The sequence below is a fragment of the Mizuhopecten yessoensis genome, unplaced genomic scaffold (assembly GCF_002113885.1).
Source record: "Mizuhopecten yessoensis strain PY_sf001 unplaced genomic scaffold, ASM211388v2 scaffold11117, whole genome shotgun sequence".
In the NCBI taxonomy this organism is placed as follows: domain Eukaryota; kingdom Metazoa; phylum Mollusca; class Bivalvia; order Pectinida; family Pectinidae; genus Mizuhopecten; species Mizuhopecten yessoensis.
Genome location: NW_018408888.1, coordinates 96,773 through 121,082, shown reverse-complemented (window position 1 = coordinate 121,082; position 24,310 = coordinate 96,773). Strand labels below are relative to the sequence as shown.

The 24,310-nt window shown below is 36.4% G+C and overlaps 1 long non-coding RNA gene across 1 annotated transcript; it reads left to right on the top strand.

Annotated features, from left to right (window-relative positions):
- The first annotated feature begins 3,543 nt into the window (after window positions 1–3,543).
- Window positions 3,544–22,674, top strand: LOC110466117. Its single transcript, XR_002464691.1, has 3 exons — window positions 3,544–4,388; window positions 16,997–17,170; window positions 21,378–22,674. It is a non-coding gene; the product is annotated as an uncharacterized LOC110466117 (long non-coding RNA).
- Window positions 22,675–24,310: the final 1,636 nt, after the last annotated feature.

Below are 24,310 nucleotides of genomic sequence, written 5' to 3'. Positions count from 1 at the left end.
TTTCAATATTTTCAAGAAGCACAAAAGTGACCGTCATGTGTAACAATAGGTGTATTATTACATCTATATTACATGCCAAAATGAGCAAAGGTTATTCACCTGATAAGATTATTAAACAACCTAATCATAAAAAATATCTGGTTGTAAAACCGATAATGAACATCAATTCACTCTTTTCCAATTAACTGTCAATCATAATATTATGTTCATTTACCAAACCGCAATTCCAACCCCTCCTCTACAGCACATTTTCCACAAAATCAACAAAAGTATTCGTCATCTAAGAGGTGATTGCGTGGTAAGTTCAACCCTAGACTTAACAATGTTATACTATCACTCTAATGGTATCAAAGCGGAAGTTAAGGGGAGGTTACTGTATACAGAAAAAGAAAAAGTTTCAAGTGCAAAATAACAAAATAAAAGGAGAGATATACTAGTGCGAAAATGGAGACAAACCCATGTGGTTCCGGAAGTGCAGCATTCCCGGTACCTCATGAGGCACATGGCATGATAAATTTGCTTTAATTCTGCTGAATTAAGTTATCACCTTGTTCCTAAATGACTAAGGTCAGCGATGGGCAGTTAAACAACAAAAAATTACAGGTGTCCGGACGTTCAAATTCTGGTTAGATTTACCAACACTTTACCTTAAACTTCCATCTGGAATAATTTCGAAAGTAAGGAAATTCTTAAATAACATTCCATTCATAAGGATTCAATATCACGACCTTTAGAGTGTGGTTTTAGAGAGGCTGTGACCCAATCTTCTGGTTCACAAGGTCCTGTGTTTCCTCGTTCGTCGTCCAGATTGTTGTCCTCGCCTGGCACACGTCTCATTAATCAAGTGCTTTGTGTGCGTCATAAGAATCACACAAAAGACCCATCAACACGGGCAATTAGCTGGTGTTGAGTAGTAACTTTGCATAATCTAATAAAGATCGATCGACATTAGATTAATAATCGATTCCTGTGTAATTTCTGTAACAGATATAAAAAAAATGCTGGTGATTTAAATATAGTGTCGAATAGCATTTATACAATGTTTTAAAAAGACACATCTGGTCCCAAGTGTTAGGAATGGTTCAAACTTCCGATCCCTACTCGGTAATGATATTATGATCAACGGATTAAGTGTTCATCATACCTTTAGCTGTTTATTGTTAAAAAGTAACTGGTTTTGTTGATGATTTTAAGATAGCGAGATTCGTGGTTGGAAAAGAAAAATGAAAAAGAAAGCAGGAAACTCCTTCATTAATGGAACCACGGACTTAGCTAACAATCTAATGCCGTGATGGTACACATCGGTCATTTTGTAAATAGAGGTTACACAACGAGTGGTTGTTGAGTATGGTATTTATTTCACTCGAGTTAGTTAATTTTCAAAAGTTACAAAATACACGAGCTTTGGCGAGTGTCTTTCTGTAATTTTTTAAAAATTAACTAACGAGAGTGAAATAAATGCCATACTCAACAACCACGAGTCGTGTGATCTGTTTCTACCACAATCTCATGATCAGTCGGGAATAACATACACACGTGTTTGTTGACAAGGCTGGCGTAGTGATATGACCCATATGTAAAAAGTCACTCATTAATATTCAAAAATGACTTTTTATCCGAATTTAATAATTGTCAAAATGAATATTATTAGGCAACAACTACATGAAAAAATATAATAGATGAACGACTTTAAATATTGAGAGTAGCAGTATTGCATTAATTTATATAAATTAACCACGGACTACATGCGCGTAAGCATATCGTACGAAGTCTGCCTCCCGCCAAGTGATGAAGACGAACGTATCGCTGCCAATGTCCAAAACCATAACAGTTAGGCCTACGTTTCTTCGTGACGGTTCTATGGTTGACGTTTATTGTGGAAGTTCAGCCATAGTCAGGCCGTCCAAATAGCGATAACGAGACGTTGGAGGAACGAAATATTTTCCGACACCTGTGACAGATCTTGTTTTGGTTTCACGACCTGGACACGCGACGGTGTGACGTCGAAACGATATCGAGCGTCTGTAGCAATTTTGCCTGAAACTAACGATCAAATCTTTAAGCATCACCTTCTTTTAATATTGCCTTAATAACCCCCTTTTCTGCATAACCTCACAAAGTCACCAACATTTGTCGGATGTTGACAGCAGACGACGTAAACAAAACAGCATGTGGCAAAAAGCTCGTGGAAAAAGTCGTTCCGGTCAAAGTTCATCTTCTCGAACAATCAAAACTCTTGAAGGTCATATACCACGTGTGGTATAAAGTTATCTAACAGTTTGCGTATACAATGATCTGAGAGTGGAATAACACATCGTATTGTGGTAGAAGAATAAATAACTTATCATATACACCAACTAATATAAAATATCTCGTTATATTGTAGCTATACACTGTACACTATTGATACTGTTTCTGATTTATAATAGTGTGATTGTTTTGTTAGGTGTTTCTACATAAACCATGTACACATTTTATAATGCCATGATCGTTTTTATAATGCTGAAGACTTATTTAATCGAGTATTTTTATTTAAATAAAAGAAATAAGATTGTTTGACGTTATATACGGGTGTGTTTCTATGACCAAATTAACAACAATTAATGTCGGGGGAAAGGATGACTATACATGTATAACGTGCTTCAATCAGAAGCGTATTAAATACATTGGCATTTGTATATATTTTTTTCATACTTCTTTTTAAAATATGATAAATGACGTCATATTTGAAATGCCACAAATGACGTCATGTTGCCTTTCACTATTTTCATTAGATTAAAATCCGCTAACAAATTATATTACGTTCCAGCAAATCACATGGCGTTTGATTTAATCGCTTTTATGATGAGAACCCATTAGACGCTACCTGCTGCACCCAATGTTGGTGCTAAAATACCACATTTTGCATTGACTTGATTCTCCGGAATGACACTATTCACACACACACGTTTCTTCTAGTCCTGTCCCGTATTAAAACTTATTTTATCGAAATGTGTCTATGTCTGTCTGCTTTCATCAGACAACCAATTGTAGCCGTGTATAATCAATTGACGCCTTGGTGATCCCATCGCGGGGGGTCACCTTGAGTTCACTAACAAATCGGATGCTGCACCGGGAAAGTCCAAGTGAAGTTGAGATTGGACAGGGAACGTTCTGTTCGATCCCAAGAGTTCTTGGGTTTGACATTGATGGGTCTAAGATACAACAGTTGGATCGTGCCGACCTCTAATTAAATGCGTTCCTATCTTGGCTGTCGTGTCCAGGTAAAACCCACCAACGCATTTCACAATCAATGCATATCTGGTTTGTGATAAACAAGAAAAATGTATTCGTTCCATTATTAAGGTGGTTGTTGGGGAAAATTAAAGTATTCAAGTCAAACTTACACAAGAGACATATATTTGCCGGAACAAAGATAGTTCATGATCGTGAATGTAGTTTAAAAGAATGTGCGAAGGGCATTGATTTATACAGATACCTGATCGCACCAGAGCGTGCTTCAGAAAGCCAGGTAAAATCTCGTCTAGTATTATTTAAATAATACGATGAACAACACCTGGATGAACAGGTAAGCTGTATATTATTCTCCACCCAGGAGACAATCCCTACCTGGATTTTCATAAAGTAGACTGACGGACAGGTATTTGTATGAATATATATGACAACTTGATTAGTACGGTCAATGGATCAACATAGGTATGGTGTGTTCAAAAGGGTCGAACAGGCACGCACGGCTGTCTTAATTCTATACGGAATATACAGGAAAATTAAATGAGCAGTTCTCAGCAATACTATTAGATTAACCTGTGTTATAAAATGCCTGGATGCAAATTCATTGTTGGTTACCCGAAGTGGTGAATGGCCCAATTGAAAGGCTGAAACTGGGGTCGCCATAACAACGTGAAAACAAAGAGAAACAAACATCAGTGTTCGTCTAGAAGCAGTGCCCATGCCGTGAGCCATGCACACACGTGTTAGTAATACACTGTCCAGGTTGTAGTGTTTATCAGTTGTGTTATTTTAAAAAGACCGAGGGATTTGTAAAACTATTTATATTGATAAAATTTAAGTATCAATCGGCTTTAAATGTCGATCTGGTGTCTTGTTTTCTAAGAAACACACAGGAGCGTTTGAAAGATTTTGTGAGAAAAAATCTTCAGATATCAAGTCAGAAACTCTAGTGAATATCATGGGGTGCAGCAACAGTACCGCCGGAGGCGACCCGAACAGCGCACCCCCTTCAAGTGAACAAGGCCAGGCTCCTCATGAGAACGGAGTGAACAAATCAGAGGAACCTCAAAAATCCCAAGCTCCGCAACAAGAAGAAAGTCCTGAGAAACCTGCAGACGATACACAACAGCAGACGACAGATAAAGGACAAGCCAAAGGTAGTATGTTGAATAATTTCATATTGCTAAATTGACCTGAATTTTACTGAAATTCCTATATTTACAGTGTAAGACAGCATGAATTCGAATATGTTATATGTGTCCCAGACATGGTTTGAGCGAAATTCGAACATTTAACAAACCGTTTCGGCCTGGCAAGATATTCACACAAATTTTAGACCGTTTTCTTCAACCTCTTCCTCTCCCACAAAAAGGTAAAATGGAGGCAGTTTTAAGAAAACCTCAAAAAGATTTAAAATGTATTGGAATAGTATCATTATGTACACGTGGTTCTATATAACTTAATGCTTTATTTAGGAACACCATATCAAACCAACTTTGAGCTATCCACATGAGTGACTTTTCTAAATACAAATTTTAATACCTCGTTCATATGACCATTCATTGCAACTAAAAGATCTGGCAAGCGTGTACATTGCAGCTCTGATTTAAAGAAGATACTTATTGTCTGTGAAAATACGTACACTCATTATCAAGATGAATGATAATAAACAATTGTTCTCATACGTGATCTGTTACGTTTGCTATTTGCTGATCGATTGTCTATCCATTGTACTATTCCGGCAGATAGCGCGACTGGCATTTGTGTAAAACAAATAATGTTTTGCCCAAGAGCTGGATTTAAACCCCTGCAGCTTTTGAGACGGCATACTGAAACATGTTGGTATTTTTTTAACCTTTATACAAGCGATGAATACACAAACAAATTATTTATATGGATTATTGAACCTTAATACAACCTGTATAAAGCGTTTCTCTTCATTACATATATAAATTGTCGCTGCAAGTTTTTTACATATAAAATATTCAGAACGCTTTATTCATTCGAATGTATCGTTCGTAGCGCATGCCAAACCCCAGTGCTGAAACAGACACTGTGTGAACTCATTTGCGGACAGAAAATACACAGGTTTTATACACAGACACTGTGTGAACTCATGTCCGGACAGAAAATACACAGGTAGTATACACAAACACTGTGTGAACTCATGTACGGACAGAAAATACACAGGTAGTATACACAGACATGTGTGAACTCGTGTACGGACAGAAAATACACAGATAGTATACACAGACACTGTGTGAACTCCTGTACGGACAGAAAATACACAGGTAGTATACACAAACACTGTGTGAACTCATGTACGGACAGAAAATACACCGGTAGTATACACAGACACTGTGTGAACTCGTGTACGGACAGAAAATACACAGGTAGTATACACAGACATGTGTGAACTCGTGTACGGACAGAAAATACACAGGCAGTATACACAGACATGTGTGGACTCGTGTACGGACAGAAAATACACAGGTAATATACACAGACACTGTGTGAACTCGTGTACGGACAGAAAATACACAGGTAGTATACACAGACACTGTGTGAACTCGTGTACGGAGAGAAAATACACAGGTAGTATACACAGACATGTGTGAACTCGTGTACGGACAGAAAATACACAGGTAGTATACACATACACTGTATGAACTCATGAACGGACAGAAAATACTAAGGTAGTATACACAGACACTGTGTGAACTCATGTACGGACAGAAAATACACAGGTAGTATACGCAGACACTGTGTGAACTCATGTACGGACAGAAAATACCCAGGTAGTATACACAGACACTGTATGAACTCATGAACGGACAGAAAATATACAGGTAGTATACACAGACACTGTGTGAACTCATGTAAGGACAGAAAATCCACCGGTAGTATACACAGACACTGTGTGAACTCGTGTACGGACAGAAAATACACAGGAAGTATACACAGACACTGTGTGAACTCATGTAAGGACAGAAAATACACCGGTAGTATACACAGACACTGTGTGAACTCGTGTACGGACATAAAATACACAGGTAGTATACACAGACACTGTATGAACTCATGAACGGACAGAAAATACTAAGGTAGTATACACAGACACTGTGTGAACTCATGTACGGACAGAAAATGCACCGGTAGTATACACAGACACTGTGTGAACTCGTGCACGGACAGACAATACACAGGTAGTATACACAGACACTGTGGGAACTCGTGTACGGACAGAAAATACACAGGAAGTATACACAGACACTGTGTGAACTCATGTACGGACAGAAAATGCACCGGTAGTATACACAGACACTGTGTGAACTCATGTACGGACAGAAAATGCACCGGTAGTATACACAGACACTGTGTGAACTCATGTACGTACAGAAAATACACAGGTAGTATACACAGACCCTGTGTGAACTCGTGCACGGACAGAAAATACACAGGAAGTATACACAGACACTGTGTGAACTCATGTACGGACAGAAAATACACAGGTAGTATACATAGACACTGTGTGAACTCGTGCACGGACAGAAAATACACAGGTAGTATACACAGACACTGTGTGAACTCGTGCACGGACAGAAAATACACAGGTAGTATACACAGACACTGCGTGATATCGTGTACGGACAGAAAATACACAGGTAGTATACACAGACACTGTGGGAACTCATGTACGGACAGCAAATACACAGGTAGTATACACAGACACTGTGTGTGCCATGGATATTGGTAAACAAAATTAAATTCCCCCTTTTTTCTAAATCCTTGCTTTGTACGCATTGTATATACATTTTGTTGGTGCGTATCTAATCGTCTTCGTGTATTTATACTTGGCGATCTAAGGACTTACAGACGATTTGTCACCATGATCATGTCGGGATAAGGATGTTGACCAATATCAATTCCCCCATTTTGAGGGTGATGTAATTGGGTGATAGTAAGAGATGGGTATGCGATTTGGTGCCGGAGATGATGTGTTCGAGGTCCGGACAAGGCACGAGTTAAAAAATGTCTTCCTTCGTAATTTGTGTTTGTTTACATAAACATATCTACACGGGTCTGGTCCCTATGGTATTTTACCGTAATAAACAGATTATAAAATATTATGGGGTTTCCTGCCCTTAAACAAACGAACCGAAAGTATCGATCACGTCTAACTAGTCAGTATGTCAAATAGTTTGAAGTGCCCTTCAACCTGTGTCATGTTTCCCTGGTACAATAGAGTACGACAACTTGAAATTGTTCAGCCCCTATGGCACTTGACGGTTTTCTATGTATATTTAATAGCCTGACTTCAGAAACAATGTAAATATAATTAATGTATAATACCTACATAAAGCTGCTAATGGAAAGTATTGTTAGCTTGTACTCTCGTTTCTGAAAGTAGTTATATTCTAGCGCAAACGAAAGTAAATCTGATGAAAAGATTTTCTTTTTGTCTTTAATTTAAGAGGAAAACTGTTAATATGGATTTATAATTAATATTGTTTGGCCACTGAGTGAATTAGAACGGTACCTGTGAGTCACATATGTGGCACGAATCATGGGTCACTCACTGACCAAACTGACCATGCCAGCTGTACGTGTGTTGGCTACCTAGGCAGAGCGTCCACGGTTTGACATCTCGACTCGAAATATTTAATACAATACAATTTACTTGTTTAAGTATTGTATTAAATACAGAGTGTTACTCCGACGTGAAGGAAATCACGAATCATATTGTATACCAAATACGAGATCTCTAATAGACATTTTGTTTAATTATATCATGTAGCTTATACGTAAGTCCTGCTTAATAATTGAACAGCTACCACGACTAATAAAACAGGTGGGTCTAGGTCTGCTATTTATTAATTAAGTTTAAATATTATATGTGCTGCATTAACTCGGTTTAAACGTTATATGTGATGCAGTAATTCATTTTAAACTTTTTTCTGAGTGTTTTACATATATCGTTATATAACGTTCAAGTCAAAAGTAGATCTAACTAAAATAAGTAATAAAAATTGCATTGAATTGAATAATAAATTTTAACCTAAATCAGCTTTCAGACTTTATTACAGTCGATGATCCTATGTCCCTGTTAAATTGACAGCTGTGACGAGTCCGGCCCTGTCACTCGTAAAACGCATTTATGATCTACGTAATAAATATATACGTGAGACATGAACGGTCATGTTTTGTTAGTTTATCATAAGTTAGTGTAACCCCTAGTAATGTATAAATATTGATTCATTGTTAAACAATAAACGAACACAGTGAAGTGATGTCAGGTCACCGAAGCAATGCTCCGAGGTCGTTTTGGCCGCGCGTGTGTGACGTGTAGAGTTAATAGAACTATCATATCGAAATGTCACGATACATACATTGTAGAACTCAGTCTTAACAACACATTAGATCAACTTGTCAGGCCGTGGTTTATTAGTTGTTTACTGAAATGTAAACATAATTCAAACCCAGCAACAGATTAACCAACTAGCTGGGTTGATAATACCGCACTATAATGTTAAAGTGTTAAGTCATATACATTACTCAAACTCAGACAAATGCTACACAGAGTTCAAAACAATGAACGTGGAATCTTGACGCTTGTGGAATATCCTTATATGACGAGGATGAGAAAATAATGGAAAGGACGGCCGCTTTCCCGGGTTATTTTTTTCCAACATTTTCGAAACCCGAGTTCCGCTATAATTGACAATCGTATCTTGATCATAACTTTTCTATCGAGTAAAACGGAATTAAAAGTGTGTTTTCCTGTTACCGTAAATTTCATAGTCCTTAATTATACAAGATGAGCGAGATAATCCAGTTATTTATATTAGACTGGTATTTTGCGCGTGCAAATAGTTGTCACGTGATGCACATCAAGCTGCGCGGTTTTACTACTTCTTATTCGGTGAGCAATTGTCCTATTTAGCCCCTTTTAGCTGCATGTATTAAGTAAGGAATATATGCCTCATACTTTGTTGATTTATCATCAGTATTTATGATAAGAACCCATGAAGATACATCGTACGGACTGTCTGAGCGTGACCTTTCACACTGACTTAGTTGAGCGAAGCTTTCGTACGGCTAGTGAAAGTCAACAACTTTGTACTTATCACCTTGATAAAGGACCCTATCTCCTACTTATCACCTTGATAAAGGACCCTATCTCCTACTAATCACCTTGATAAAGGACCATATCTCCTACTAATCACCTTGATAAAGGGCCCTATCTCCTACTTATCACCTTGATAAAGGACCCTATCTCCTACTTATCACCTTGATAAAGGACCCTATCTCCTACTTATCACCTTGATAAAGGACCCTATCACCTACTTATCACCTTGATAAAGGACCCTTTCTCCTACTTATCACCTTGATAAAGGACCCTATCTCCTACTAATCACCTTGATAAAGGACCCTATCTCCAAATTCGTGGTCTGAAATCCCCCACAAGCTTTATTGACATCGACATTTGGTTTCTTAGGTTGATAGACGAAAACCAATTAACACTGACGTCAATCTTCATAAAAAAATGTTCATTTCAATCTTGCGCAATCAATCTATGCATCAATCTATTGTCTTCGATCGTCAACTCATGAATCAACACTTGATTTACTTAAAACACCATTTCAAGTTATTTTCTTAGTAGGTTTAGTTTTAAGTTTAGTATTGTTTAACGTACTATTAACAGCTATGGTCATTTAAGGACGGCCTCCATTTTCTTAGTAAGATATGAGCTTAGCAGAATATACAATTATAAGTGCTTGCACCCTCATTCGACATGCAATACGGGGGAGCGTTGCATGTGCATAGTCTATTGGAAAATAATACATGCGCGCCCATGATCTCATAATACAAGGCATTAAAATAACCAATGAAAGGAGTTGTTACTGCGCAGACGTTGTGGAACAACCCATATTTCCTTAGTTTAGGTTTCCGGAAAGTTCGGCACTTCCCGCTTAAATTTCAGGAAACAAAAGCGTCTAGACTAACAGATTTTTGCTGTAGACTTGGGGCTAAACAAGAGTCGATAAAGCGACGCGTGTACATTTATAATCTATAGCAATCACCATGGTCCTATTAAATATTAATTTACATTAGATTTCCAATCATTGTTTACTTGAATATTTACACGGTTACCATAATAGAAATTACAGACGTATGACTTGTTTTGTTCGGTCGAATATATAAACAAACATTTATAGACTTCCTAACGTTATGATTTATAAAAACAGTAAACCGTGTTTATTGTCCTATAGTTTTGCATAAATTATTTATGATGTTAACAGCAAGCGTCACGCGCAATACCGTTGTGAAGAAAACATTTTTTATAAAGTTATTTTCTATTAGCTATCCACACAACACATCCCTCATCCAAATCAATGATAGCCTGCACGAGATTGTCGTTTCAACATTTACATTAATTGTTTGCGTGGAGAGAAATTTTATTATTTTGTTATGGATTTTGTTTTTATAAAAAAATCTGCATCCGAAGACTGCAGTTTACCCAATCAATAAGCAATTCGCATGTTTGAATTCTATAGAATTGTGATCCGGCGGTCTAATATGAAAATCAATGTAGTTATGGTCCCGTATCTGCCTGGAATGGAACAATCGGTTATTCTTTTAGACTGGCTATCCTTTCTTGGCAGAACCTAGATACATCATTCAGTATCATTTACCTATTTACACAAAATAAGGTTTTTTTCAGAGCTTTTCGACTGTCGTATAATGACAGAAGCACATATTGGTTTGACGTTTAAGTGTGCATGCTACATATTCGTGAAAGAAATCTGAACAAATATGAGTTGTCATTAGGTTTGATCAGTAAATTAATTGATGACATATCTGAAAGGTTACACGATATTCTTAACGTTGATATCGCCCCGATATATAGTTTTATGTTATGAATTTAAATATTTAAAGGGTGATAACTCTAATAAAAACCACAGCTATAATACTCAAGGTAACACTTATCCTTAACTACAGTTTCGTTTAGGAGTAAAGAAGTGAAGCCTACGTAGACCTGTCAATATTATCATATTGACTGGTAGTCTACGTTAAGTTTCGGAGAGTGAATATTTTAATTCAGATTAGCAATCCCAGATGGCGACTCAAATTTGTGGATCTATGAAAATTTCGATGGCATTTGACCAATCACAGTTTGTTTTGATTGGTATGCTCAAAATTCGCTACTCTGGCCAGAGATTTTAAAAGACATATTTTAGCAATTAACTTTTTTTATTGCTTTTGTGCCGCAATATTGAAAATTCTTCATGTTGTTCACGATAGGACAGGCGATCTAGCATAAATTTAACGATCTTTTTCATCGCTACTTTACTTCCTTAAGAAGAAAACACAACTTGAAATTTGATATACTTCCTTCATTTATTAAAACATCCAATAATATTTGTTTTTTTTATTCATTCATTCTTTTATTTTTGGGCTGGTCTGAATTTTATTTGAAATAATCATATTATCCCATCCAAACAATCGGACCTAACAGAACCCGCATTGAATAAATGGTCGTTTTGTGAAGAGTCCATGGAAGTAGAGAAAAAGAGAAAGAAACACAAGAAAAGAAATATTGAGATCTAAAGTACTAGCTGTGCATGAGCCTCTCGTTATTATAGTGTACAAACAACCTACAATAACCAATCCTACAGTTAACTGCAGATTTAACAATGTAATTGTCTACTGTATTTCGTGTCACTTTCAGCATTACATCCCATGTTATCAAGAATTTACGAATGGGAGCTGTATAAAACATGACTCATAGATAGGAGGGATATTTCAATAATTAATTACAAATTCATGCCAATAAATTGTGATACGATTACTAATCGACAACGTCTGCATCACGACTAATTTGGTTAGACATGTATTCCATAGTAAATTTACAATCCGTCGTAATCGCACCAGTGCTACCGTCACATCCACCATTCATCAAGCACACTGACAGACTGATAATGATCAGCTCGATACTCACTGTTTATAGTGTCTCATCTAGTCTGACATTGTTTACATTGAAACTTTTAGAATTATATTCAATCTAAATTATTTTCAATAAGGCATAATATTATTTTACATCTGTATTATCCGCGTATTCCATTCGCTCAGAACAATGAAACGGTGTACAGGTTTACTTGGTATCATGGTAGCGTTACCGTAAAAGATATATATTAAATAGGAAAGAGCACACCTTAATGTAAACAAAATCATATATAGAGCTCAAAATTGATAAAGCTAGGGCAAAATATAACCGAAGTGAAACTTTACACGGACACCCTTGACAAATTCCCGAATAGAGACAGGTGTTCCAGAACGGTTTTCGCCTTTTGTTATGTACCATATCATCAGTGCACTGGGACTGAATTAGAATTCGAAGCTGATACTTAAAGGAAACCAAAGAGACACCAAAAATGTCAGAATTGGGTAAATCAACAGGGTCCCTTGGTCGTTTCCATAGATGAGATGGCTCGTCTAGCGAGCATTACAGTTCTCCCACAACGATTTAGATAAGATTTATCTACCCCCATAAAACATGTCGGATTTTCTCTCTTCTTTTACCTGTCTGGTTTAAGAGGTAATATATTGGCCGCATTAGGTTTCAATACTTATATTTATCTATCATTTTATGGCCGTGCGATTAATATTTACCACTTATTGAAAACAAAATGTCAATACTAGTCATTTATCAGATAAAATCATCAGAAATGGGTGCCAAAATGAATTTACAAATTGGCGTTCGAATGATAACCCTCAATATCCTGATGAAATATGTTTTTCTATTCAATCATTGATGGATGAGGTTTATGTATTAACAGTACGATCAGTTTATCATTTGCATAAACACTGAACAAGGGATTGTCGCTGACCTGTGAACAGTGTGCTGGAATAGCAGTGCCCAACATTTATATTCATCTATTATAAGTCGAGTAAAATCTCCTCGTGTTTAACTTACTCCACCTGTTGTGTTGACTTTATTCTAATTAAAATGAATTAAATTCCGACTAAATGTGTATCGTGCTTGGTTACCAATCGGTAAGTCAATTGTATGAAACCCGATGCATTAATATCCGTTTTTAGTTAATTATCTGAGATTGATCAATTGATTTAAATGACAATAATATTTTGAACAGATTAAATAATCATGAAAATATCATTGAATCAAAGCCACCTTTTAATGTTATGTAGCTAATGAAGCATTCAGATCTTTATGAGCGCGGACAAAGCATGAGTGACTCTGTGTAAAACAGATACTTCCTGTTAGGACGGGGTTGTTTTAATTTAAAATAACAATGAGATCGGGTCCATTGGACAGTCACGAAATAAAATAACTTGGCATTGTCTTGTTGAAGAATCAAAATGGGGACCATCTCAAGGTTTTAAAACCAGGTGACAGTCTTTGGCGCAAAACAAAACATGGAGCGTATTGGAGTAGAACAAACAGGGGTCTATCTAGATGTAAAACAGCCATGGAACTATCTCGGTGTGAAACGACCATGGGACTGTCCCGGTATCGAACAAGGTGTTATGATCGGGTGTTAACATGTTGAAGTATCACTGTAGATCACGGATTGTTTTAAAGACATTCATTTCCCCCTATTTTTTTTATTGCTTTTGAAGGGTCTCTTTTTGTGTAGATGCTGCCCTAGTTACAGCGATTTTGAGTTCGAATTACGACTGGTTTACACTCGGTGTTTGTTACCACCTTACCATATTTTTAGTCTCCAACCTTTTAGACGTTAACAGTACAATCCAATGGGAAATCGTTACTGAAATAATCGATATTTTGTGTTAGATCGAAAAGATTTTAATTGCTCCCTCACTCCTTGGTATTGCTAATGAGACTGATCCAGATCAAAGTTTCTAAATGAAGAACTGATGGTGTAACGGGTTTGCATTGACATAAAGGAGAACGGCTTTTAAGTAGGGTTTGCTGTATGACCGCGGTCATGCATCCTTGACCAAGTGTGGAAGCCATACATTTCTAATAGTACTATTTTTCTAATAAGCATGATTGTGTACGCGTACCTGAAGTAGTTCAATACATTGATGAAATATGTTTCAGGCGTACCATGATATCAATGTTTACCAGACATCCAGGTTATACTTATCGTCGGAAAGGAATTTAAGCCCGTGTCATATCTCTATTTTCCCGAAGGTTTCGTTGCATATGTTCTTAACATAACAAAAGCTTTCAAGAACTTACATTGATAACGTGATGTTAAATACATATTCGTCTTGTATCTTGTATGGAGACATTATAGTATAACCTTGGAACGTTATGCTCATCAGTGTTTCAATCACTCTCAAGCATTCCTTTATTCCTTACTAATGTGTTGTGTTGACGTCATGGTAACAGTGTTATGACGTCATCAAGATCAACATCATAGGTATCATCATGTTTGTCAAGATGGAGGTGACATAGAGGTCCGGTGACATTTAATCCATGACGAAGAGTGACTTTAATGTTTCTTAATATTATTGCGTTCCCTACAATTAATAATTTATAAGTTATTCTATTTCGTTTATTTATAAAGAAGATATCGTGGAAATGAATGTGATATTTAAAAGTAGTTTAGAAAATAAATGTTGATACAACTATATACTTTTCCCATGAATAAACTGTTAAAGTGTTAGACGTTGTGTATGGCTGGTCGTTCCATTAAACTCCCACAAACCTTTAAATTATTAATAAAATATTGATTAGAGTTATACTTGTTTACCATGCGGTCAATGAATCCGTATGTTTGGCAACAGATATACACGCCACATCTTCGTTTATATATAGTGACGAAGATGTAATCGATAGCCATGGCATCGTGAATTATACAATAGCGGAATTTAAATCCAACATCAACGTTTATTAACGGTAAGAATTGTCCTTGTATGAAATAAACGAGATGCATAAATTTGTACTTGAAGCTTAATTGATTTCCCTCGATCGGACGGGAAATGCATGGGGTCACCTTCCCGAACACGTGGGTTTTCTCCGGGTACTCCGGTTTCCTCCCACATTAAGACCCCCCGCGGGCTAACATCCGGGCCAACAAGAGTGATTATTAAAAGTTGTAAAAACTTGTTTCATAATTGTTGTAAAATAAAGTATATATTTTTAAATTGATTTAGATTAGAATCATCTTTTAGAATTACTCAACATTTGTGTTTGTGAAAATAAATATTTTACCAAAAAGCGGAAGATACTTTTTCTAATGAAGATTTTATGTGCGTTATGTAACGCGTCACCGTTGTCAATATGTGTTTGTATCAGTGGTTATAAATACTAGGTGTGTATTGGTCGCCGGGACTCCAATGGATTTTTAATCAAAATGTAACCAGTGCTGTCTGGAAAACAATAAACAGACTGATTCTGACACGAAGGCTATAGAATAGCCGCTCAATAACCACTGACGTCAGTCGCACAGCAAGCTTTATTAGCGAATTATGTCAATTCCAAAGTTCGAAAATGCAAAATCAAACAATGCATTTTCTAGTACTAAAAATAATCAGCCTTAAATAATGTATACATAAAAATCATATTTCAGGATATGCTTCAAAACCTATAAATAATTGAAGTTTAACTTAAGCATGATCAAGCTAACAATGCTTGATGTGTTTAAGTCCTTTAGCATTGCTATTGTTGTTTATCATTACCAATTGTTGTTATTGTCTGACCCGCGTGGCTTTATTTCAAGGTGAATAGTTCAGGTTCGATGTTATGAACATTAAATGTGCCCATGTATCACTATTCGTACATTCTGAGGGATGTTTCTTCTGAATTGGACGTAGGACAGTTTTATTATTTTACCTTACAACTTAAATTGAGATTTCATGAAACAGTTAAAATACATTTTTATTCGACTTCTTGTTTATAAAAATATAAGAAACAAGACAAAGAGTTTCTTTGCAATTCCCTAGTACAATGTACTTTCACCTCTTTAGAGGTTCATCAGGAGATGTGTTTATTTACGTTCACAGGACAACGCAATTGTGATATTTTCTATTATATTTAACCATCAAAATATCTTTGTTTCTTAGTGTCATTCCTTCTATATTTAACCTTTACAAGGACGTTGGGTCTTTTTGTTTATGTATATTGATTTGTAATAACGACAGCGCAGACAAAGAATTTGTCAAATTTTCAGAGTTATCCGCCCCTGCATGAATCATAAGGAAACACAAATTTTCTTAAACATTTGTAAATATTTACCTATTCCTCTCAAATATATCATTTTGAAAATTTGGATTTTTACACATCAAGGTTGTCATGCTTTGAGCCTTCGAGCACAATAATCAAAACAAAACAGATTTTAGAATTTTTAAGCATACCAATGGAGCCTGCAACGATAAAACGAAAGTTTAACACTAAACCATTAATGCTAATTGGAAATAGGACAACAGCATAAACCACAAGTAACATGAAACTAATGAGATAAATACGATGCCTTTCAATGGACGCCATTTTGCCATGCCGTTGCAAATGATCACTCACCTGAATGGTTTATAAAATTACCAGTAATTTGCAATATAAACGTCTTTATCTTCCTGATAGCCTGGCCATTTTTTCACAGAATCAGGGAGTGGTAGATGTTGGAAAGTGAAAAACGTTAGCAAGAGAGATTAATTTTTTTAAACTATTGGAATCTCAAACGAGAGGATTTCTCACACAACAATTATTGAAAGTGTTACAGATGATTTACAGAAGAAATTAACCTTGTTTTATTAAACAAATTGTATATTTTAGAGGATCAAAAAGTAGATGAAGGAACTGAGCAGAAAGAAAATGCCACGGACGCCCAGACGGACGAAACAGCTGGACAGACAAATGATACACAAGAGAAAACCCAGGATGAAAAGACTGAACAAGAGCAAGCATAGATAAACATGTTGGAGATATAGTTATCAGAAATGAAAGAAGGTACGATTCCTGGAAACCGGAGAAAATGTGTTTCGGTTTATGTTACTATTAGAGGGTTTAACACAAGTGTTTGTAGGAAATTAATGAAACGAGTTGTTTTATACATTTCCATTGGGGAGCTAAAATTAAAACATGGCGAATTTCGTGTATCTCATAAAGAATGAAAACACATGCAAGATTCTGTTTATCACATAACAAAGATGTATTGTAAACATTCATGGAAGTAACAATTATTTATGGTGCCTAAATTCCGAAATATCGACGACTCAAAGACCCATTGAATTTTGACATCACTTGGTTCCATGAACTTATGTCGTTTATTAACACACATTACCAACATCTCTATTATATATTTGTTCTTTTATCACAAGAAAGGGAATTACAAAGAAAAGAAAAAAGTCACAATGTGGCGTTTATGTCAGGTTTTACAATGTTAATTATACCTTTGTGGAGGAATGCAAAAAATTGCTGGGTAGCTTTTGATTTGTTCACAAGATAGCTGTTTGTGGGTTGTTGATTCACTTAAAATCAGTTAATTTCATAATCAAGTAAACATCAAGTTATCCCCTAACAGCCTCACTATAAATAGTATAAGAAGATATTTGTAGAACATTCATAGTTGAGACATATGGCTGCCGACATTAAGATACTGAAACAGGTACACCAGCCGTAATTACATTGTCACCAGCAGGATAGAGAATCTCGGCTTCAATCGATCAATCATCACAATGAGATCCATTAAACAGATCTGTCGTCTTTCTTCCACCCGTAATTACAGCCCGTCTGGATTGTGTAGGGCCTATTTATAACGAGCGCCTGCGGATTTAAATACTTATACACATAGATGAATCACTGTTGCTATACACATTTATTCAGGTGCTCAATATATCTCGAATGCTTAAGTGAGATTCATATAAATTCGATTTTTATTAGCTTAAATTTAATAATGACTATAATTAAATAAGGAGTACGATTCCGTTATCATTAAACGGTCATTTCATATCAGTGTATAGTAATGTTCGATTACCTGTTATTATTTTAAATGTGCTGCTTTCACCATTTACATATTCTAGTCCAAGATGTAATGATAAGTAAAAATGTTCTTGTGACGTCAAAGTATTGTATCTGTATACATCATATCTGCCATACCCTTGGGTAACAGAGAAATCCTACCCTAGGTGTTAACAAAAAAAAACATCAACAGATAAAACGGGGGATAACTCCTTGAATGGTTGGAGACAATATTATCTTACCCATTTTGGATAATCTCGTCACAATTCAAAAAGTACTTTTTTCAGTTATAGTTATAACTTGACCGAATCTAGATCCCGAGATATTAGGGCTACCCACAATAGTTACAACAAGACAGAGATATTGGGGCTACCCACACTAGTTACAACAAGACAGAGATATTAGGGCTACCCACAATAGTTACAACAAGACATAGATATTAGGACTACCCACAATAGTTACAACAAGACAGAGATATTAGGGCTCCCCACAATAGTTACAACAAGTCAGAGATATTAGGGCTACCCACAACAGTTACAACAATACAGAGATATTAGGGCTACCCACAATAGTTACAACAAGACCGAGATATTAGGGCTACCCACAATAGTTACAACAAGAGAGAGATATTAGGGCTACCCACAATAGTTACAACCAGACAGAGATATTAGGGCTACCCACAACAGTTACGACAAGACAGATATTAGGGCTACCCACAATAGTTACAACAAGCCAGAGATATTAGGGCTACCCACAATAGTTACAACCAGACAGAGATATTAGGGCTACCCACAACAGTTACAACAATACAGAGATATTAGGGCTACCCACAATAGTTACAACAAGAAAGAGATATTAGGGCTACCCACAACAGTTACAACAATACAGAGATATTAGGGCTACCCACAATAGTTACAACCAGACAGAGATATTAGGGCTACCCACAACAGTTACAACAATACAGAGATATTAGGGCTACCCACAATAGTTACAACATGACAGAGATATTAGGGCTACCCACAATAGTTACAACCAGACAGAGATATTAGGGCTACCCACAACAGTTACAACAATACAGAGATATTAGGGCTACCCACAATAGTTACAACCAGACAGAGATATTAGGGCTACCCACAACAGTTACAACAATACAGAGATATTAGGGCTACCCACAATAGTTACAACAAGAAAGAGATATTAGGGCTACCCACAACAGTTACAACAATACAGAGATATTAGGGCTACCCACAATAGTTACAACCAGACAGAGATATTAGGGCTACCCACAACAGTTACAACAAGACAGATATTAGGGCTCCCCACAATAGTTACAACAAGTCAGAGATATTAGGGCTACCCACAACAGTTACAACAAGACAGATATTAGGGCTCCCCACAATAGTTACAACAAGACAGAGATATTAGTGCTACCCACAATAGTTACAACAAGACAGAGATAGTAGGGCTACCCACAATATTTACAACAAGACATAGATATTAGGACTACCCACAATAGTTACAACAAGACAGAGATATAAGGGCTACCCACAATAGTTACAACAAGACAGAGATATAAGGGCTACCCACAATAGTTACAACAAGACAGAGATAGTAGGGCTACCCACAATATTTACAACAAGACATAGATATTAGGACTACCCACAATAGTTACAACAAGACAGAGATATGAGGGCTACCCAAAATAGTTACAACAAGACAGAGATATTAGGGCTACCACAACAGTTACAACAAGACAGAGATATTAGGGCTACCTACGATAGTTACAACAAGACAGAGATATTAGGGCTACCTACGATAGTTACAACAAGACAGAGATATTAGGGCTACCACAACAGTTACAACAAGACAGAGATATTAGGACTACCCACAATAGTTACAACAAGTCAGAGATATTAGGGCTCCCCACAATAGTTACAACAAGGCAGAGATATTAGGGCTACCCACAACAGTTACAACAAGACAGAGATATTGGGGCTACCCACAACAGTTACAACAAGACAGAGATATGAGGGCTACCCACAATAGTTACAACAAGACAGAGATAGTAGGGCTACCCACAATATTTACAACAAGACATAGATATTAGGACTACCCACAATAGTTACAACAAGACAGAGATATTAAGGCTACCCACAACAGTTACAACAAGACAGATATTAGGGCTCCCCACAATAGTTACAACAAGGCAGAGATATTAGGGCTACCCACAACAGTTACAACAAGACAGAGATATGAGGGCTACCCACAATAGTTACAACAAGACAGAGATAGTAGGGCTACCCACAATATTTACAACAAGACATAGATATTAGGACTACCCACAATAGTTACAACAAGACAGAGATATTGGGGCTACCCTCACTAGTTACAACAAGACAGAGATATTAGGGCTACCACAACAGTTACAACAAGACAGAGATATTAGGGCTACCTACAACAGTTACAACAAGACAGAGATATTAGGGCTACCCACAACAGTTACAACAAGACAGATATTAGGGCTACCCACAATAGTTACAACAAGAGAGAGATATTAGGGCTACCCACAATAGTTACAACAAGACAGAGATATTTATATGATCTGGACTTATATCAGTATAGTTTGTTTCTGAATTCAATTATAATGTGGTATTGGCATGTTGCATTGTATATCTGAAATGAATCAGATACAATTTAAAATAATGCATTTCCACTATTGAAATAAGTAACGGTGACTGTTTTAAACCTGCTATTTTCGGCGATTTAAAAGCTATAAAGCGTTATGGTCATTGGTTCTAGAAAAAAACAGGGATACACTTTCCATAAATACCACAAACAATGGAAACTTATAAAGATATGTGCAAGACAAACATTCAAAAATGCATCTGTGTCAGGCTGTTATGTGGCTCATTCGATTAACGAAAAAGGTTAAAGGCATTGTTGCCAATGTGAATATTGATTGTACACGGCGAAATATGGAGTAAGCTTAGAACCCTTGAATGTAAAATAGACCCGTCCTATACAAGTCACTGAATCTATGTACCACTGGTTAGCTTAAAACCTGTTCGTATGTTTACATCCGTTGTTAATGTATCAAAACGAGGAAATGCATGCAAATTATACTTACTAATTAGCCTCATCTTTAAAATGTTTGTCCTCTTCGTCAGTCATCATTGGTCTTTTATTATCTTTACAGATTTTCATTTATTTTTGGACCGTCGCTTTGAAGATGACAGCGAAGACGATGATGATGATGAGGGGAGGAGGAGGAGGAGGAGGAGGAGGAGGAGGAGGAGGAGGAGAATTAACTACAGACAAGAACAATTCCGTCCAGTTACACTGTACTATAAACGACTATTAACATATTATTATACATGTACTATTTATTTTTATACACGTCTTTGGCCTCTTCTAGCGCCCTTATTGAGAAAGCATTGCGATAGTTAAATGCACGGTCCTGTATTTAGGGTTTTCCTTGAGAAACATTACAGAGACAGGACACACTTTTAAGTTAACATTAAGGATTTTTTCTCAGCTCCAATAACGTTTTACAAACCTAGAGATAAGGAGTGTTCCTATATAGGGAAGCCTGGCTCCGTCTTTAGGGGCATCGTTGTGATTAAGATATAAGCATTGTTCATTAAGTGGCGCACTTTATCGTCGATTTTGGATGTGTTTGGGTCTGTAGGGTAATCTTATTCCATTATATTTGCATCAAACAAAATTTCTCTCAATATTCTTTATTATGCCAAACGTTTATCTTTGCTAATATTCCCGAGTATGTAAAATTCGCACATTTATATCTAGATCTCATTCACTATGGTGTAAATTTTGTTAATTTGAAATATGGTAATGAAATTGCACCTTTTTAACCCTTTCAAAAAGTCATTAAATACAAACTATAATTTAATTGTAATGATTTACTGCTTATTCATAATGTTGACGATTCTGCATTTTTAAATATCAAAATCATTGTAAGTTTCAATAAATACAGTGGAACTGAACTTTATTTCAGGAAAGTATCTGGTAAAATAAAATCATTCAATGTTTATCACGATTATCTCCCTTCTTTAATGTTAAAAGAGACGTTCCAAACAAACCTCTTCATCTATTTGTGTAAATGAACAGAATAATCAATGATTTATCCCGTATTAAAACATACGACTTTTAGACTTTTAATTATACGCTTGAAATTTAATGGCAATTTATTTTTGTAAATATTGATTTAAATATCCGATCAATATATCTCAGATCAAATAGAACTTGATTCTAACCTTTGAAACGTTAGTTAGTTTATATTTTTATTGTTCTTTATTTCAGTATCGATTTATTTAGGGGTCTAGTGTCGTTACTTGTTTAAAAGGAGGCATATTTTCTGTTGCCCTGAATTTACGTTTTACACTATCTAGCTGTGATATCATTAAAATAAACCCACAGTATTGATAATGATACTATTTATGAAATGCCATTAATAAATAAATTATTGATCTATATCAAAGTTTTAGTGTTGTATTTTCTTTCGATATGTAATACCATATATCAAGTGCATCTGTTTACCGTTTTAACTCGTACGTGATGATGTATATTTTATAAAGCAATAGGCAAAAATGCCTTTGTGCATTACATACTAACAATCCACATAGGTGGTACAGGTGGAGTGGAACATGAACATGGACAATGAAATATATTTGTAATTGGTATAATACACATACATGCAGCGACAGGTACGAGGACTTGTTTTCAGTCTACCCATGATGTACGTACGTAATGATCTACGTGATGAAGTTACATCACTTCAATAGATGTATACTGGCAATCACAATATTTTCCTGTGCTCTTTATTTCGCGAACTATGGTTGTGGAAATTATTCCCAAATACTTGATTTCGCGATTGAAATGATGATATTTCAATATTTATAGTAATTATCAATCACCTGAATGTTTGCGAATAATTTTTATCCTCGATTGAGTCTGAACGCGAACGAACTCGAGATCAATCTCACAAAAATACAGTGATTAACAATTGTGCAGGAATACTAATTTAGTTAATATTTATGAGGTAGTGATAGATATATGGATTATAAATTTGTTGGGAATTGATATTTAGATAATGACTTTTTCATTACAGGAATAAATAACTGACAAGTCAATCATGTTGCACACTAAATAACAAGGTGGTGGTATATGTTTAGCTTAGTGAAAAAGATATGTTGGACTCTTCAGTATCCAGAAAAAATGTAGACTAAGTGCTCCGATACCTATGAGTCCTGCACGAGCTGTATATGAGGTAATAATGGTTACATGCAAGGCAGCTGAAGACACATGTGAGGGATGTTATAGCCAAAGGTTAGGGTTGTTATAGCAGAAGTAAGTAATGTTATAGGCAGATGTTAGAAAAGTAATAAGCAAAAGTAAAGGGTGTTAGAGGCAGAGGTCTATTACAGGCAGATGTCTGTTATAGGCAGAGGTCAGAAGATGTTGTAGGCAGAGGTCGGGGGTGTTAGAGTCAGAGGTATATTATAGGCAGATGTCTGTTATAGACAGCGGTCTGTTATAGACAGAGGTCTATTATAGCGCAGAGGTCTATTATAGTCAAGAGGTCAGAAGATATTGTAGGCAGAGGGCGGGGGGTGTTGGAGGCAGATGTCTGTTATAGGCAGAGGTCAGAGGATGTTGTAGACAGAGGTCGGGGGATGTTAGAGGCAGAGGTCGAGGTCTATTAAAGGCAGAGGTCTGTTATAGGCAGAGGTCAGAATGTGTTGTAGGCAGAGGTCGGGGGATGTTAGAGGCAGAGGTCTGCTATAGGCAGAGGTCAGAAGATGTTGTAGACAGAGGTCGGGGGATGTTAGAGGCAGAGGTCGAGGTCTATTAAAGGCAGAGGTCTGTTATAGGCAGAGGTCAGAAGATGTTGTAGGCAGGGGTCGGGGGATGTCAGAGGCAGAGGTCGGGGATTACAGAAAGTCTGAAAAGCAGTGTTAGATAGATTACAGGTACACTGTAGGTGCGAGGGAGGTAAGAGATCGACTGACATGATCATAGCAAACTAATTTTCCCATATATTTTTTTGAAATTGAGTAAAACCCTTTTTTCTCCATTTTGTAACCGGTTATGGTAAAATAAGAAAAACAT